The 19,026-nt window shown below is 38.4% G+C and overlaps 1 pseudogene; it reads left to right on the forward strand.

The window, feature by feature from the left end:
• The window catches only part of LOC134335844 (zinc finger protein 271-like), a 194,618-nt pseudogene that overhangs the window by 93,785 nt on the left and 81,807 nt on the right, over positions 1-19,026 (forward strand).

A 19,026-nucleotide genomic window follows, 5' to 3' on the forward strand; every position in this document is an offset into this window, starting at 1 on the left:
TGGAGCCCACATTCCCATTAAAGCACCAGCAGAAAATGAAAAGGATTATGTGAACAGCAGACAGAATATCCCTCCATGTACAGGTAGTGACCATTATCTTAAAAAATAAACAAATGTTTTAAATAAAACAGTGTAACATTTAATACACATTCTGCAACTTACTGTTCTCCATCAAGATCTTATGTGATGCTCCCCACATTACAAATATTGAAGCCAAATGGTCAGGCTCTGTGCATGATCACTGAAAATAAAACAGTGCAACGAGTTAATTTCCTTGTCCTTATTCTTTAGTAAGAACATTTATATTCATACACCCTTAGCACCGACAACCATCTCAATTTCTAGCCTTGTCTGTTTTATATGCTCCACCTGAGGATCACACTTTGCAATTTGTTTCTCCAGATGGACCTTATATATATAGATCATTTACACCCAACTTGAAAGAAAGAAGCAAAAATAGCATGTTATGATCAAACATAGCTTTTTGTGTTCTCAATATTTCAGATATTTGGTAAGACATTTTTACTGTTCTAAGCTGAGCTTTGGATGTGGATGGTCCCTCATCTGATTCGGGACTGTCCATTACATTCTGTTAGAGGACAGTCATACACATTACCATGGTAGATCAAATGAAATGCCATGCTCTATGTTCAACATATCCTGTACCTCTATAGGCATCCCAGTATCATCCCACCTTGAGGCAGAGGAGATGGTTTCCCTATCATCCTTCAACAGTGTTTTTTTTTTTTTTTGGATTAAAGAACATTATTTATACTCATCAGGATCTAGGGACATTTAGATCACTAACAATTGCAGGAGGCTCAAAACCACACCACCAATCACTGGAGAGAGGGCAATAAAAAGTGTTCAGACTGTACCAATGCAGTTCTTAATATTCCACAGTTTATGCACTACAAACTAATGATCTACATGTAATGAACAGCCTTGAACATAGACAGTTTTTGTATTTTATTTTTATCTGCTGCTATGTGCATCTGATTCCACTTGGATTACACCTAGATTGAGTAAATGAAAGGGAAAAAACTTGTAAAATCGTGACAAACTGACATATTAAACATTTTGCCCTATCCTTCTGCTAAATGTTGAATTATGTTTCAACAAGTTTTTTTTATTGAACTTTATTTAAACTCACGCATTAACTCACATTTAACTAACTTTTTTTTGCCATTTGCGACATCTTTTTTTACGGACGATGCTGTATTACTTTTACATTTAAAACATTTTCATGATCTGCATATGCAAACATTAAAATAAACAGTTCTATTGGTGTAAAATATTACGGACTACTTTTTCTTTCATTCACATCCATGATGAATCCATTTATCGCCACTCCATTGAGAATGCCTGTTTATAGTTAACCGTGAACGCGCTTCTGCTGGGTTCAATCTACTCAGAGTTGAGTAATCTAACCCTGAACCGCTTTTCTGGAACAGAAAACTCCGGCTATGACACGGTGAGATAAGTCAACTCGGAGTTCAGGGTTAAGTTTGAAGTTTGTTAAACCCGCTTTCTGGAATACCCCCCAGCGATGTAATTCCACTCATAACCACCTTCTCTGAATGGGCAATAGAACTTAAAAGAACCCTAAAGCAAGGTTTTGGCCTTACTCAAAGTCGTTCGCTACCTCTCAGATCCTCTTGGCGTATAAAAGGAATAAAAACTTTAAAGACCTACTGGTCAGATCTAAACTAAAATCACGGCCCAAACCAAATCATTCCAATTGGAGGAACCTCTTTAAACAAGTCAAAAAGATTAGACACAATTACAAAACATACTCAATCGATTCGGACTTTAGTTTGGACACACAAAATGTTGTCTATATGATTTCATGCACACATTGCAATAACAACTATATAGGGGAGACTAAACACTCAATACTGACCAGATTAAAACAACATGTAAATAACATTAAAAAACAAAGAATAGACACCCATTTGATTAAACATTTCGGGGAGGTGGGACTGTCCCACTTCAGCATTATGGGGATCGAAACTGACTTTTTTTGGACAAGTTTTCAAGTTTATTTGTCATTTGTACAAATGTTAGCAGCAGTTGTACATTGAAATGTGTGTTGGGAGGCTCGGGAACTCTACGAGTATGCTATAATAAAAGTACAATAAGATAAAAGTACAAGTACAAATAAAAATACAAATGAGAACAATATAATAATTGTCTTTTAAAAGTATAAAATATAAACAAGGAAGAAAAATATAGGAAAAATATGTAAAAACAATTGCAGTTAAAGTGCAAATTTGCATTGTAAACAAAGTGAAAATTGCAGTAAATGTAAACATTGACCCATAGTAGACATTGCAGGCGTTATGGATATTTCACAGACAAGATTAATAATGGCTGTTAATAATGTTAATAATAGTAATAATAGAAAAACTGATGATAATAATAATAATACTGCAGGATAGATTGAAGTCCAGGACAACAGACCAAAGGAGAAAAAGAGAAAGATTCTGGATTAGGGAACTGAACTCTTTATATCCGTTGGGATTTAACATGAAAACAATATATTAAAGACAAAGTAGAGGAGTCCACAAACTAAAAGCACTTATAGGGATATGAACTTGATTACTTTAACAAAGGATTGAACTAAATGGTGGTTTTTGCTTGATGTAAAGGGATTGATATATAAAAAAATATATGTGTATTTACAATTGAAATTCTCTAAGCATGGTGTGTGGTGATTACATAATGTTCAAGATGGCACTTATATAATTCTCCATTTTTGTTCAATCCTTTCCATAATTAACATGAGTATAAGAATATTATACACCCCTCACATTTCTGCAAATATTTTATTATATATTTTCATGGGACAACACTATAGAAATAAAACTTGGATATAACTTAGAGTAGTCAGTGTACAACTTGTATAGCAGTGTAGATTTACTGTCTTCTGAAAATAACTCAACACACAGCCATTAATGTCTAAATGGCTGGCAACATAAGTGAGTACACCCCACAGTGAACATGTCCAAATTGTGCCCAAAGTGTCAATATTTTGTGTGACCACCATTATTATCCAGCACTGCCTTAACCCTCCTGGGCATGGAATTCACCAGAGCTGCACAGGTTGCTACTGGAATCCTCTTCCACTCCTCCATGATGACATCACGGAGCTGGTGGATGTTAGACACCTTGAACTCCTCCACCTTCCACTTGAGGATGCGCCACAGGTGCTCAATTGGGTTTAGTCCATCACCTTTACCTTCAGCTTCCTCAGCAAGGCAGTTGTCATCTTGGAGGTTGTGTTTGGGGTCGTTATCCTGTTGGAAAACTGCCATGCAGCCCAGTTTCCGAAGGGAGGGGATCATGCTCTGTTTCAGAATGTCACAGTACATGTTGGAATTCATGTTTCCCTCAATGAACCGCAGCTCCCCAGTGCCAGCAACACTCATGCAGCCCAAGACCATGATGCTACCACCACCATGCTTGACTGTAGGCAAGATACAGTTGTCTTTGTACTTCTCACCAGGGCGCCGCCACACATGCTGGACACCATCTGAGCCAAACAAGTTTATCTTGGTCTCGTCAGACCACAGGGCATTCCAGTAATCCATTTTCTTGGACTGCTTGTCTTCAGCAAACTGTTTGCTGGCTTTCTTGTGCGTCAGCTTCCTTCTGGGATGACGACCATGCAGACCGAGTTGATGCAGTGTGCGGCGTATGGTCTGAGCACTGACAGGCTGACCTCCCACGTCTTCAACCTCTGCAGCAATGCTGGCAGCACTCATGTGTCTATTTTTTAAAGCCAACCTCTGGATATGACGCCGAACACGTGGACTCGACTTCTTTGGTCGACCCTGGCGAAGCCTGTTCCGAGTGGAACCTGTCCTGGAAAACCACTGTATGACCTTGGCCACCATGCTGTAGCTCAGTTTCAGGGTGTTAGCAATCTTCTTATAGCCCAGGCCATCTTTGTGGAGAGCAACAATTCTATTTCTCACATCCTCAGAGAGTTCTTTGCCATGAGGTGCCATGTTGAATATCCAGTGGCCAGTATGAGAGAATTGTACCCAAAACACCAAATTTAACAGCCCTGCTCCCCATTTACACCTGGGACCTTGACACATGACACCAGGGAGGGACAACGACACATTTGGGCACAATTTGGACATGTTCACTGTGGGGTGTATTCACTTATGTTGCAGCTATTTAGACATTAATGGCTGTGTGTTGAGTTATTTTCAGAAGACAGTAAATCTACACTGCTATACAAGTTGTACACTGACTACTCTTAGTTATATCCAAGTTTCATGTCTATAGTGTTGTCCCATGAAAAGATATAATGAAATATTTGCAGAAATGTGAGGGGTGTACTCACTTTCGTGATACACTGTATATATATATATATATATATATATATATATATATATATATATATATATATATATATATATATATAAGTGCATTATATATATATATATATATATATATATATATATATATATATATATATTAGGGCTGTCGAAGTTAACGCGATAATAACGCATTAACGGGATCTCAATTTAACGCGATTAAAAAAAATAGTGCCGTTAACGCAAATGCTAGTTCATGTTGAGACTTGACTGGTAGAACAAACATTTTAATGTCGGACTTGCCACCGTTTTTCATTTGCGGTTTGTTAACATAATGTAACCGATCGTCGTAGTGATGTACTTGCTTAATAAAGAAATAAATACACGCTATATTCACAAGTTGTCGGGAGCAGAACACTTTATTACACTTAATTAACTTCTTCTTCTATACCGAATACCGGAAAGCTGAGTCAAGCACGTTAGTTCATGAACTATGGAAGCCCCAAAGGGTCAAAACACACTCACTTCGTGTAGAAACGTCCATCAAACCATTGTCACGATACAACCACAGAAAAGTCTGTTACAATAACTACGCCTTATCCCATCTAAAGCACCGCTGATCTACAGTGTTTGCTGATGGAGAAATTCTAACCTACAATCTGACATTTACTGCCTAATATGTGAGTGAATAAACTCCCTTACAGTTTTCTCTTGTCCCAACAGTTTTTAACATCAGTACATTTAGCATAAAATGTGTTCACCATTTTAATTGTAACATTTCACTTAAAAATCCTTGTTTTCTATAACATTTACACAGATTTTTTTTAATGCGATTAATCGCGATTAACTATATGACATTCTGAGATTAATCACGATTAAAAATTTTAATCGTTTGACAGCCCTAATATATATATATATATATATATATATGGACTTACCTCTTTGTTATCCATCTTCCAGATGAACTCACCTTTGGGATAACCGTTTGGGATCCACACCGTACTCTGATGTTGGGTCACAACCTCCATGTTGGTAACTTGGGATAACAAGAATGGAATAGGTTAGGTTTCATGGGTGAACATTGAACAACTTCCAATGACCTCATAACCTCATTGAGCATCCAAAGCAATGCACTTATAGCTTTTTATGGTTTTGAATGGTTATGCATATAGAATGGTTTGAAGTGGTGTTTGTTAGTATTTATTTAATTCAGCACTTGGCTCTCGGGGTGTATGGCAGGGATTTTCCATAATTGGATATACAAATTCCCTATTTAAACCTAACACAAAATAAAGAAACCTTTATACCCAATGACATCAAAATATCCCAAATAGAACTTTAAAGATAACCAGATCTTTCCTCCTCAACATTGGGACTCTTTGAATAATAAATTAGTTCAAAACGAACCTCAATCCTAATCCTAATCCTAACCCCAACCCTAACCTAACCCCAACCCTAACCCTAACCCTAACCACAATCCAAATCATAACTTAAAAACCTAATCCTAACCTTATCATAAGGGGTGTTGTTTTTCTTTGGTTTTTTTTTGGGGGGGATACTCTTCCCGTGACCAAATAGTTTACAGGAATAATAGTAAATTAAAACAAATACTTACCTTTTATCAATACTTACCATTAGATGGATGAGGATAGAGTCACAATGTACATTAGAATTCGGTGGTAACCTGTAGAAATAGAAAAAAGACATAAATTAATAAATAATTAAAACATACAACTACCAAATAATAGTAAATTAAAACAAATACTTACCTTTTATCAATACTTACCATTAGATGGATGACATAAATTAATAAATAATTAAAACTACCAAATAGTTTATAGGAATAATAGTTAATTAAAACAAATACTAGGATAGAGTTACAATGTACATTAGAATTCGGTGGTAACCTGTAGAAATAGAAAAAATACATAAATTGATAAATAATTAAAACATACAACTACCAAATAGTTTATAGGAATAATAGTAAATTAAAATAAATACTTACCTTTTATTAATACTTACCATCGGATGGATGAGGATAGAGCTACAATGTACATTAGAACTCGGTGGTAACCTGTAGAAACAGAAAAAAATACATAAATTAATAAATAATTAAAACATACAACTATCAAGTAGTCTATAGAAACAAGAATAAATTAAAACAAATACTTACCTTTTATTAATACTTACCATTGGATGGATGAGGATAGAGCCACAATGTACATTAGAATTCGGTGGTAATCTGTTGAAATAGAAAAAAATCCACAATTTAATAAACAATAAAAACATATAACTATCAAAGTAGTCTATAGTAATAAGAATAAATTAAAACGGTAATATCCGAAGAAAAATACTTACCTGTTAAGAGGGACCAGTTTTATTAAGAGATTCCTCCTAATCAGTGAGCCAGTGCCCATGAAAAGTCAAAGGCTGAATATAAATCCAATATTTCATTAACCTTAGTCCTAACTCTAAAACCTAGTCCTAACCCTAAACCTTAGTTCTAACCCTAAACCCTAGTCCTAACCCTAACTCTAGTGCTAACCCTAAACTCTAGTCCTAGAGCTAACTCTAGTGCTAACCCTAAACCCTAGTCCCAACCCTAAACTCTAGTCCTAACCCTAAACTCTAGTCCTAACTTTAAACCCTAGTCCTAACCCTAAACCCTAGTCCTAACCCTAACTCTAGTCCTAACCCTAAACCCTAGTCCTAACCCTAACTCTAGTCCTAACCCTAACCCCAGTCCTAACCCTAAACTCTAGTCCTAACCCTAAACCCTAGTCCTAACCCTAACTCTATTCCTAACCCTAACCCCAGTCCTAACCCTAAACTCTAGTCCTAACCCTAAACCCTAGTCCTAACCCTTACTCTAGTCCTAACCCTAAACCCGTCCTAACCCTAAACTCTAGTCCTAACCCTAAACCCTAGTCCTAACCCTAACTCTAGTCCTAACCCTAAACCCCAGTCCTAACCCTAAACTCTAGTCCTAACCCTAAACCCTAGTCCTGACCCTAACTCTAGTCCTAACCCTAAACCCTAGTCCTAACCCTAAACCCCAGTCCTAACCCTAAACTCTAGTCCTAACCCTAAACCCTAGTCCTAACCCTAACTCTAGAAAGAGTATGGTAGAATCAAAAGCCATCATGACCTAGCAGAGTGTGTAAACACATTCAGACGGCTGCATCAGGCTGGATGGAATGAAAGCATCTCTGCAGGATCTAGAAACACTTGAAACTAAACTGCTGTGTGATCCAGTATAGCTAAACACAGAATTTCAATTAGCGATCAATGCTAATAGTACTTACTGTTATATTAGCAATATTTAGTAGTTTTTTACCAAATTTACCAACAGAACTGAGGTAAATGTTGATATTCCCAATACCAATGAACACAGAATTTTAATTAGCGATCAATGCTAATAGTAATTATTGTTATATTAGCAATATGGAGCAGTTTTTTAACAATGTACCAACAAAACTGAGGTAAATGTTGATATTCCCAATATAGCTAAACACAGAATTTCAGTTAGCGATCAATGCTAACAGTAATTACTGTTATATTAGCAATATGGAGCAGTTTTTTAACAATGTACCAACAAAACTGAGGTAAATGTTGATATTCCCAATAAAGCTAAACACAGAATTTCAGTTAGCGATCAATGCTAATAGTAATTATTGTTATATTAGCAATATGGAGCAGTTTTTTTTACCAAATTTACCAACATACCTGAGTGAAATGTTAATGTTCCCAACACATCTGAATACAGAATATCAACAAACTATCGATGCTAAGTGTATTTAGCAATATATTATTAATTTGGAGACTTTTAACGAATGTACCAACAGAACTGAGGAAAATGTTGCTATCCTCAATAAAGCTAAAGACAGAATTCCAGTTATCAATCAAAGCTAAGTATAATAATTGATAAATTATGATATCAGTAATAGCTGAACCCAGATTCTCAGTACAATAATAATGCTAAGTGTAGTTATTATTATCTTAGCAAATAATGGATGCTTTTTGTTAAAATGTACCAACATGCCTGAGGAAAATGTCGATATCCTCTATACAGATGAACACAGAATTTCACTTAGCAATCAAGTGTAATTAGTGATATAATATCTATATGGAGACTTTTTTAACCAATGAACCAACAAAACCTTGAAAAATGTTGTTCTTATTATACCAAATATCTTTTACCTCAGTTCCATACATGAGCTGAACAATGTCAGTTTACTCTCTCCTATCACGCTGATACGAGTGCAGCTCAGTCCGGAAACACATGAGGAGGCGTTTGTGTTTAAATGAACACGGTATGGTGCAATAACTCTGTGCTTATTGTGAAGAACTTTTCTCTGCTGGTGGAGTTTATTATTGTCAGATGCAGACCTTTTATTTACCACGGGAGTTCACCCCCCCTAACCCCCCCCCCCCTTCCCCAGCGTGAACGTGAAGGATGCATTGTGTGAAACGTATGGAGCTATTAGCCAACACTCATCCAAATGGACAGTTTATTATTGCCAGAGATTTCAATCATGCAAATCTCGAGTCTGTGCTCCCTAAATTCTGCCAACATGTGGACTTTGTGGTTACTCAGACCACATCTCTGTTATGCTGATTCCAGCATACAGACCGCTCACCAGTCGCTACAAACCAGAACTAAAACGGGTAAAAGCCTGGCCATCTCTGCTCTTCAGTACACCGACTGGAACATGTTTAGTGAGGATAATCATGTTTTTATTTATCTGAAAACAGGACAGAAGCTTTTCAGGAATCAGTAATGAGACGGAGGATTAAGGTTCAATATGTAGATATTTTATTAACAAACAAGCAATAAAAAGCAAAATACATAAATGACAAATAAATGACCATAACAATACTAATCCATGCAACACATAGCAAAAGGAAAAAAACAAGAACAACCTCACAGATCAGCTCCTTATCACCCTGCCACACATTGAGCAGTTCAGGATGGCCCTGACCGTGCAAGTAGGCTTGCCTATCTTAAATAACAGCGCAAATGCTCTCAGAGTGCATCATTTATGCACTCCGCCATCTTGTGACTGTTTTCTTGCATTGTGCAGAGCCCTCCGTTGAAGACACATCATTGAAATATTGAGACTTACAGTTTCACACTAAGGTGTTTTACATGGAATGGTCCAACTATTGGTGATAAGAACATGTAGACATTCATTGACATAAGAAGCCATTTCGACTTGAGCGATAAAACACTTAAGTTCCACAACACGAACAAACATCTGTGTGTAATAACCACCAAACCCAGTCAAACTCCACATGTATCTGTGTTTAACTGGATTTACTTCACGTGTGGTGTTTATGCAGCTCCAGGTTCTGAATCCACAAAAAGCTTCAACTAAATAAAGCGTAACGTGGCTGAATGTACTAACAGTACCACACAGGAACTAAACCTCTCTCCGTTATTACTGGTTATAAACACTCTGTACTGGTTATAGGAGCTCTGTACTGCCTAAATTCATCACTCATTGTATTAGTACAACAAGCCACGTTACGCTTTATTTAAGTGTTTATACTGTCCAGGTAACTTTTACGGCGTTATATCACACAGTTCATCGCTTTGAAAATATCAGCGGCAAACTGGCTAAGAATGTAATCAGTTGAACTTAAAAAAATTCTATATAATGCCTCATGTGAAAACGTCCACTCCAAACCTCTATACGATGACACGCCCACAGATGGACGTCACGGTTCGCGCTGAAAAACCCAGTATTCTGTGGTGCTGGATTAAAACGCTAGTTTGCTGTCTGGAACCTCTTTTTTTCGGTGGAAACACGTGGAACCGGTTCAAAATTTAAGAATGGCAAGATGCTAACTGTTAGCTTAGTAAGCAAAACCCGATGTAATCGCTGTCTAAGTAGCGCGTTCGAATAACTTAACTTATAAGTCAATGACTTGTTAGAATCCTCTCTACTGAGGCAGCTGCTTAGGTTTTCGAAGACACCCAGTATAATTAATTAATTGCTAACCATTTTCCCCCAACACTCACTCACTCAGGGAGGATTTATATTTTTATATTTTAGCTTGTTTGGTACAATCTGATGTGTCACACTTGTGTCTAAAGCAGTTCCCACACTGAGAGCATCATTTCTGTAAAATGTGAATGCGCTGGTGTGTTTTGAGATGGCTCTGTGTAATATAACTCTTCCCACACTGTGAGCACTGATACGGTTTCTCTCCAGTGTGAATGCGCTGGTGAATTTTAGAATAGCTCTGTGTTTTAAAACTCTTTCCACACTGTAAGCACTTATATGGTTTCTCTCCAGTGTGAATGCGCTGGTGAATTTTGAGATAGCTTTGTGTGTTAAAACTCTTCCCACATTGTAAGCACTGATACGGTTTCTCTCCAGTGTGAATGCGTTGGTGCATTTTGAGACTACACTGTGTATTAAAACTCCTCCCACACTGTGAGCACTGATACGGTTTCTCTCCAGTGTGAATGCGCTGGTGTATTTTGAATTCACCCTGTGCATTAAAACTCTTCCCACACTGTGAGCACGGATACGGTTTCTCTCCAGTGTGAATGCGCTGGTGCATTTTGAGTTTTCTCTTTATATTAAAACTCTTCTCACACTGTGAGCACTGATACGGTTTCTCTACAGTGTGAATGTGCTGGTGAGTTTTGAGAGCACTCTGTGTATTAAAACTCTTCTCACACTGTAAGCACTGATACGGTTTCACTTCAGTGTGAATGCGCTGGTGTACTTTGAGATCGCCCTGTGAATTAAAACTCTTCCCACACTGTGAGCACTGATATGATTTTTTGCCAGTGTGAATGCGCTGGTGGGTTTTGAGATGACTCTGTCTAGTAAAACTCTTCCCACACTGTGAGCACTGATACGGTTTCTCTCCAGTGTGAATGCGCTGGTGCATTTTGAATTCACCCTGTGTATTAAAACTCTTGCCACACTGTGAGCACGGATACGGTTTCTCTCCAGTGTGAATGCGCTGGTGGGTTTTGAGATTACCCTGTGTATTAAAACTCTTCCCACACTGTGAGCACAGATATGGTTTCTCTCCAGTGTGAATGCGCTGGTGTTTTTTAAGATAACCCAGTGTACTAAAACTCTTTCCACACTGTGAGCACTGATACGGTTTCTCTCCAGTGTGAATGCGCTGGTGTTTTTTGAGATCACTTTGTTGATGAAAACCCTTTCCACATTGTGAGCACTGATACGGTTTCTCTCCAGTATGAAATCGCTGGTGTTTTTTGAGATTACCCTGTTGACTAAAACTCTTTCCACACTGTGAGCACTGATACGGTTTCTCTCCAGTGTGAATGCGCTGGTGTTTTTTGAGATCACTTTGTTGAATAAAACCCTTTCCACACTGTGAGCACTGATAGGGTTTCTCTCCAGTGTGAATGCGCTGGTGTATTTTGAGATCATTCTGTGTGTAAAAACTTTTCCCACACTGTGAGCACGGATACGGTTTCTCTCCTGTGTGAATGTGCTGGTGTCTTTTGAGATGAGTCTGATTATTAAAACTCGTTCCACACTGAGAGCACTGATACGGTCTTTCTCCAGTGTGAATGCGCTGATGTCTTTTGAGAGCATTCAGGAAGCTGAAGCTCCTCCCACACTGTGAGCAGACGTTTCCTTCTTCCTGTGTGGGACTGAGAGAGGTGTTAATGCTGACAGTACCAGAGGACGTTTGCTGATTACTGGAGCTTCTGGTGGGTGTCAGATCCTCATGTTCAGTCTTAATCTTCACCAGCGCATCATATTTATCATGGTTGCAGCTCTTGATGTGATTGTGGAGGTGATTTTGGGTTGTAGAGGAACGTGGACACGAGGAGCAGGAGAAATCCTTGTTCAGTTCTGAAGCAGAATATAATAAAATACATTTATAACATTATAAATAAAAAAACATTGTTAGTAAATGTTAAAGTCATCAGGATGGTACCATCGCACCACTTTTCTGAAAATGCTGCACCCCTTCATGGTTTGTTTGGGAATCTTACATCAAGTGTGTGTGACTGTCGAAATGATTTTAGGGATTTGAAAAAAGCCCTTAAGGAAGTGCAAACCTTTTCATGGTATAAGCTGACAGCAGTGACATTGGTCTGGAATCTATGCTGGCTCAGGAGAGGGATGGAGGAACAAGTGTTGTTGCCTATACCTCACATCTTCTGAGTAAAGCTAAGCGAGCTTATTGAATCCTGGCCTCAAATCCAGAATGAAATATGAAACCATTGCAAGAACTGCCTTATCTGTCAACAGTATCCTGGTCCTGGTTCGTTGGGAAAGGTGCACACAGGTGGACTATATCCTACACAGAAGAAGCAACATCAAAGAGACAGGAGACTCTAAGGTGGAAAAAGTGTGGTTAGACAGCACCAGATGCTGGTCTGCAGGATGGTTTTGGAGGTGAGGAGGACGAGAGAGGGTGAATCAAGGATCAGATATGGGAAGGTAAAGGAAGAAGACGTGATAAATATAAAGGCCAGACAGGCACTAGGTGGTGGTGAAGGGCAAATGGGCAATGACCACAAAAAGGTGAAGCTAGGAGGATACTTTGAGTAAAATCTGAACAGAGAAAGGAAGAACGGGAGATTTGGAGGTGAAATGCAGGACAGTTTAAGAAGAAAGAGGCAGAGAGACAAAGAAGCAGGAGTACAAGAAGATGTGGTGAAGGTAAAGAAAAGGGTGTATGCTGAGCTACATGAGAAGTTGGACACTAGTGAAGGTGAAAAGGACTTGAAGCAACTGGCCAGACAAGAGTAACAGAGCTGGGAATGATGTACAGCAGGTTAGAATGATAAAGGATGCAGATGGGAATGTACTGATGAGAGGTGGGAGGAGTTGTTCAAGGAGCTGATGAATAAAAGTTAGATGAGAAATATTAAGACAGAGAGTGCCTTGAATTATCAAGGAGGACATGAGGGCAGCTATAAAGAAAACGAAGGGTAAATAGGCGGTTGGCACAGACGGCATACCAGTGGAAGCATGGAAATCTTTAGGAGAGATGGCCATGGAGTTTTTAAATAGATTGTTTAGCAAAATCACTGTGATCTGTAGCAGGAGAAGAGAGCAGGTTAAGTTGAGCCTGGAGAGATGGAGGTGAGATGGAGAGAAGTGGAACAAAAGTTAGGAGTATATTAGGGTGCCTGCGGTAGCTGGTGAATGTATCCCGGGTTCCCGGCGAAGCAGGCGTTACAGAGCTCAGCAAACAAAGGCCATAAGTAATAGGTCTTCTAATTAGGGCTGATCGCCCGCAGCTGTGGGCTGGCTCATCTAAGCCAGCTCTGCGCAGCAGCGGGCGTCGCACCTTTAGTTCTTTTCCTCTAAGCGGCAGCTCGTCCACACTCCTTTTTCAGGGCCAGTCGGGTGTGTAGGCTGAAAGGCTGAGGTAAATAGCTTTTGCTTTATCTCTGTTAGGGTTAGTGTGGTGCGACGCCATGCAGTCCTCGAGCTGCTTTTGTTTTGATCGTGTTAGCTTCAGCGCTAGCGGCTCCGTTAGCCGCTAGCTAACTTTTCAGTGCTTTAGCTCTCATTGTTATTGGATTTTGCAACCGCTGGGTGGCGACGCCGTAAAGCGTTCGGCTGGCACGCCAACTTCCCCGGTTCGAATCCACCTCTTTGCCTTGTCTATTGTCTTTAAAAGATTTTGTCTTTTTCAGATCGGCGCGCTTCTCCGGCTGTGAACCCCAGAAAGTGGCTGCGCTCCGCTCTGACTATCCGAATTACCGGGACTGGTTCTCAGCGAGCCTTTTTCTCCTAGAAATTTAGACACAAATGATTCTTTATCAAACAAAAATGTGATTTTACTCAAGATAAAAAATATCTTACTGAGTTCATCTTTATCTTCAGGTTCTTCCTTCTTCACAGGCTTCATCTGGAAACCTCCACACTGTTGGTCCTCTGGGGTGAGATGTTCCTCAGAGGTGACATGTTCCACAGGGATTGAGGTTCCTTCACCTGAAATTTCTTTGTTTTGTGAAGATAAAAAATAAGTTTGTTATTGTTGGTAGTAACGACCAACTTCTTTATTAAGCACTTAAGTTAGAACTAACAGACACGTACTTCTATACTATCTGTCAAAAAAGACGACCTATAAACCTTTGTTCAAACAGGGTTTCAGCAGATTTAATAATAATTATAAAAATAATAATAATAATAATAAAAACACAGAGTTTCTTACATTGACTTTTATTTGATGTCAGACAAGATGAACCTGAGATATTTCATCTTTTATCTGCTTCATTTCATTTATTAATAAACATTCCTGCATTTCAGGCCTGCAACACATTCCAAAAAAAGTTGGGGCCGTTCTCTATTGGGGACAGGTCAGGACTGCAGGCCGGTCAGTCCAGTACCCGTACCCTCTGGACCACGACACAGAAGAGGCTCATGGACTGCAGTGTCATGATTTTTTCAGAAACATGGCTAAACCATGGCATGGTGGAACTGTATTTGCCACCACAGATCACACTATCTGCATTGACTCCTACACTAACTCTGTCCTGGACCATATTAACAACTGTGTGGACAGTGTAACAACACACAATAAATAAAACAAATCCTAACCAGAAGCCCTGGATGAACAGTGAGGTTCTTCTGCTCAAAGTGAGGAATACTGCCTTCTGGTCTGGAGACCGAGCAGCCTACAGCACAGCCAGAGCCAGTCTGAAGGAAGGTATCTTCAGGGCTAAACACAGTTATAAACAGCGCATTGAGGAGCACTTCAATTCCTCCGACCCTCTGCGTATGTGGCAAAGGGATAAAAACAATCACTGACATTAACCCACACAATGCAGCTCCCTATGCTGATGACTCACTCCCCAATGAGCTTAATAACTTCTACACTTGCTTTGATCAGAGTAACAACATGGTTGCCTTCAAGACAGATCTTCCTCCAGATGAGCAGCCAATCACACTCACCACCAAGGCACCAGCGCATCAGTCTGTAACTGTAACCCTGCTAAACTCTTCCACACCACTTCAAAAGTATCACTGCACTCTGGAACTCTGTACTATTCACAAGTGAACCATCTCACCTGTATATACCATCAAAACAAACAATCATGTATATATTGAATATATCTGCTTATATACTCGACTTTATTTATTCTCATTCATTACCCAATCATTCAGCCACTTTTATTCACCTCACATTACTCTGTAATTATATACTAATCTATACAGTGTACAGTCAGCATGATCTGTTTAATATTCTTTATCTTCTGTCTCCTCATTTCACTCACCTGCTCACTTATGCACTAAAATCTACAATCTAAACACTAGATCACAAAAATATTACAAGTAATTCAGACACGACCAAATTAGGAGAAATTATTTTGCTCAAATTATAAAAATATCTTACTGAGTTCATCTTTATCTTCAGGTTCTTCCTTCTTCACAGGCTTCATCTGGAAACCTCCACACTGTTGGTCCCCTGAGAAGAGCAGCTCCACAGAAGGGACGAGTTCCGGAGGGATTAAAGTTACTTCACCTGAAATTCATCAATATGAGAAGAAGAAATTCAACAACTGGAGGAAACTGAAGGTTGTGGGTTTGATTTTCCAATCACAAATAAATCCTAGTTAGATTAAAACTTAAATCCAGACTGGAGTGTAGCAGCACAGGACAGCACGGTACAGTACAGGTTCTAATCCCACTATCCACATTCTCTTATTATTTCTACTGATTAGTGACTCCAACACTAACTGTACTGTACCATACTGTACTGTACCATACTGTACTGTACCATACTGTACTGTACCACACTGTACTGTACCATACTGTACTGTACCACACTGTACTGTACCACACTGTACTGTACCATACTGTACTGTACCATACCACACTGTACTGTACTGTACCACACTGTACTGTACCATACTGTACTGTACCATACCACACTGTACTGTACTGTACTGTACCACACTGTACTGTACCATACCACACTGTACTGTACTGTACCATACTGTCTGGTGGCATCATGCTCCACGTTTACTTACTGAAGAAATCATCATCATCTTCATCTTCCTCCTTTTTTATTAGTTTCTGCTGGAATCCTTCATGTTGTAGATCCACAGGGGCGACGTGTCCCTCTTCTGCTGACTGCATTATTAAAAATCTAAAATACAGATAAATAAATGAATGTACCTTATTTATCATTAAAGGGAAATTATTTTAGACTATTTTAACTGGCTTTTGTTATTGTTATGAAATGAAGCTACTGTGGCACCAGGCAGCATCGAGAGTACCTGTTGAGTTTGGTACCTGTAAAGGTTTCTTCCTTGTAATAATTACAGAGTTTTAGGGTTATTTGGTCCTGGAATCTGTAAAGATGCTTCACTGTAGAAAAAAGTGCTACACAAATACTTTTGTAACAGACTTTTTTTGTGGTGTAGTGTGCTGACCATGGTTGATGGGTAATTCATTGCGGTCACGCCATCTGCACTTCAAAAAAGTTCGGTCGAGCTTCTACACTAAACATTTTACTGCCCGTCTAAAGCATGTACTACGGTCCCCCGATTTAGAAGCATTAAAAAAGGTAAAGCAGCTGTTTAAAGTTTAATAAACATCATCTACAGTGTTCTGATACACAAAATCCAGCACATTCTTAAAGAACATTTACTCTGTTATTAATGAAAAAAATCCAGACATTTTACTGTAGGAATTTGTTGTGATGGGATCTCAAACTTACAGACTACATTTGAAGTCCAGTAAAATTGTTATCAAAAGCCACCACTCAATCATGAAGAACACTTACTCTAGTACACATACTGTGGTTTTGAGAGAGTTTTACTTTGGAATTTCAAATAATGGGATGGCAAACTTATTATCAAATTCCTACAGTAAAATTATCTCAAAATCACAAGATTAGTACTAGAGTAAGTGTTCTTTATGATGATAGGGGTGGCATCTGATAACAGATAGATTTCTGTTTTATTATTAATCTCCAAAAAATGGTCTGTACACAACCAAATAGACATTTTATATTTTAAAATATAAAATGTTTGTTCCCATTGCTCAAAATTCCTACAGTGAAAATGTATATAAATTACAACATGAGTACTATACTAAGTGTTCTTTATGATCATAAGGGTGACATTTGTTAACAATTTGATTTGTTTATTTTATTGCTCTTCAAAAAGTGGTATTAACACAATCGAATAGACACTTTACATGAGTTTGAGATCCGATCACAACAAATTCCTACAGTAAAAATGTCTGAAATGTTTTTCATTAATAACAGAGTCGATGCTCTTCTTGAATTTAGTGGATTTTGTGTATCCCCAGGAAAAAATGTACTGTGAAGTTTTACAGTAAAACTGTTAAGTTTACAGTTAAACCATAAAAGTTCATAGTTCTACTGTCACTTTTACAGTTTCACCATGAGTACAACTGTGAACTCTCATGTTACCATGAAGTTCATGGCCACCTCTTCCAGTGTTTAATAATATTGACTGTGAAGTTTACAGTTCAACTGTAAACATGATATTGTTGAATTGTAAAATTCAGTCAACTTACAGTTTACAGTTCAACTAAGAATAGTTCATAGTCACCTCTTCTAATGTTTGATGTTTACAGTAGTTTACAGTTTAACTATGATCATATAGGTAAATGAAAAGATACAAATATCAAGACAATAATAATATAATATTTATGTATTATTTAAAGGAGGTACGTGAATGAAGGGTGTAAATGTATGTGTGTGAGGGTAAGTTAATTACATGACATGAAAAACATGTCAAAAATACATTATTTACATCTAAAAAATTAGATGATTAACAATATTCCAATAAAAAAAAATACAGCAGAGATTTACTGTACATATTTATAATATTACAAAAATACAAATAACCTCATGCAGGCAGGACAAACATTACATTACATCAATATTACATCAGACAGATGACTTTATAACCTTTTATTATGCCTATTCTGCGCAAACCTCTCTTCTACACACATCATGTCAGACATCATGTCAGTCTGGACATCTGGGCATGCGCACATGCGCACTTGATTTGAGACTAGGGGTGTGCTATATCGTATCGTTTACGATAATACCGGTATAATTTTTAAAACGATAAAAAAATCCCATATCGTGATAATAGCGATATTCTGCATTGTTTACGTAATGACGTCACACAGCTACGCAAATGGCGTAAGTTTGTTACGTGGATCATTTGGGCACAGCAACGAGTATGGCGGAACGCGGCTCTGCGGTGGAGGAGCTCGTTCCAAAAACACCAAGTCCACCATAAATTAATCTTTGGCAACCCAAACCCCAACCACCGCTTTGCCGGCGACTTTTTTGCGGAAGTATTTCTGCACAGGGACGCAATTCAACAGCGCACCTCCACCAAACAGTTCAGGAATACTCTCAACATTAATGTCAACCACCAACACAGAAGTATTACTACTGCTACTTAGCACTACTACTACTGTACTTAGTAGTAATTGTGGCGCGCTACAAGTAAAGGCGCCAGCTGGCTCTGCTCGTTCCAGTGTTGCCAGATTGGGCGGTTATCCACCAAATTGGGCAGATTTTGTTGGGAAACAATTTAATAGCAGTTAAATAACACTTCTATTTAAAAGAAAATCTTCCGTTTTAAGAAGCTCCAGCATTGTAGAAGGCTATTAAAAGTAAAGTCAATTTTCAATGCTGATTTGGCTTAATAGTGTTGGTCAGTCTGTATCATATT

Source organism: Trichomycterus rosablanca, chromosome 2 (assembly GCF_030014385.1).
Source record: "Trichomycterus rosablanca isolate fTriRos1 chromosome 2, fTriRos1.hap1, whole genome shotgun sequence".
NCBI lineage: Eukaryota > Metazoa > Chordata > Actinopteri > Siluriformes > Trichomycteridae > Trichomycterus > Trichomycterus rosablanca.